Source organism: Peromyscus eremicus, chromosome 4 (assembly GCF_949786415.1).
Source record: "Peromyscus eremicus chromosome 4, PerEre_H2_v1, whole genome shotgun sequence".
NCBI lineage: Eukaryota > Metazoa > Chordata > Mammalia > Rodentia > Cricetidae > Peromyscus > Peromyscus eremicus.
The window spans coordinates 150,055,022-150,055,904 of record NC_081419.1 but is presented as its reverse complement, the minus strand read 5'-3'; the positions used below and the strand labels follow the sequence as shown (position 1 = coordinate 150,055,904).

The 883-nt window shown below is 43.7% G+C and overlaps 1 non-coding gene across 1 annotated transcript; it reads right to left on the bottom strand.

The window, feature by feature from the left end:
* Positions 1–431: 431 nt before the first annotated feature.
* LOC131910194 (U1 spliceosomal RNA) lies at positions 432–595 on the bottom strand. Its single transcript, XR_009379050.1, has one exon. It is a non-coding gene; the product is annotated as a U1 spliceosomal RNA (small nuclear RNA).
* Positions 596–883: the final 288 nt, after the last annotated feature.

The following is an 883-nucleotide window of genomic DNA, read 5'->3' as shown; positions in this document are numbered from 1 at the left end:
TTTAAACGCTGACTTTGATAATCTCAATTGTCAACTTGATGAGATCTAGAATGATCTGGACATGCCTGAGGAGGTGATTATCTTGGTTAGCTTAATTGAAATGAGAAGACCTGCCCACTGTGGGTAGCACCATCCCCTAGGCTGGAATCCTAGACTATATAAAACTATGAGAGTCAAGTGAACAGCGGCATGAATCACTCTCTGATTTTTGACTATAGATGCGATGTGGCCATCCATCCAAAGCTCCGGCCATCAGGACTTCCTGCCCTGAACACTGTATCCTTGAACTGAGAGTGAAAATAAGCCCCTCCACCTTAAGCTGCCTGGCTCAGGTGTTTTATTACAGCCACAGGAAAGTAAGCCTTTCCTCAGATGTTCTAGGTCATACTGGTATTATCCTTAGAGCCAGTTTTTTTTTTCTTCTTTTTTTTCAGGGGAGAGTGGGAATGTAGTCCCCCACTACCACAAATTATGCAGTTGAGTTTCCCGCATTTGGGGAAATCGCAGGGGTCATCACATCCAGAGTGTAATGGATAAGCCTCGCCCTGGGAAAACCACCTTCGTGATTGTGATATCTCCCCTGCCAGGTAAGTATGAGCCAGGTTTTTAATATTAGGTCAAACAGAATGACTTTTTAATTGGGACTGAGCTTCTCTCTGCAGACTTTCCCTCACTGTGTTCTTCGCTCACATTCCAGGACTGGACTTGACGTCCAGCTAACATTCTATTTTCAAGGCATCGCCTCGTCAGCTTCATTCGGTCCTATAATGAAGGCCAAGAATGACTAAGAATAAAAACATCTACAACAGCGAGACCAACCAGTTCTGAGACAAGAGTCACTGAGGCCATCTTTTCTTTTCAGAACTTTTGATTAATTTTAGCT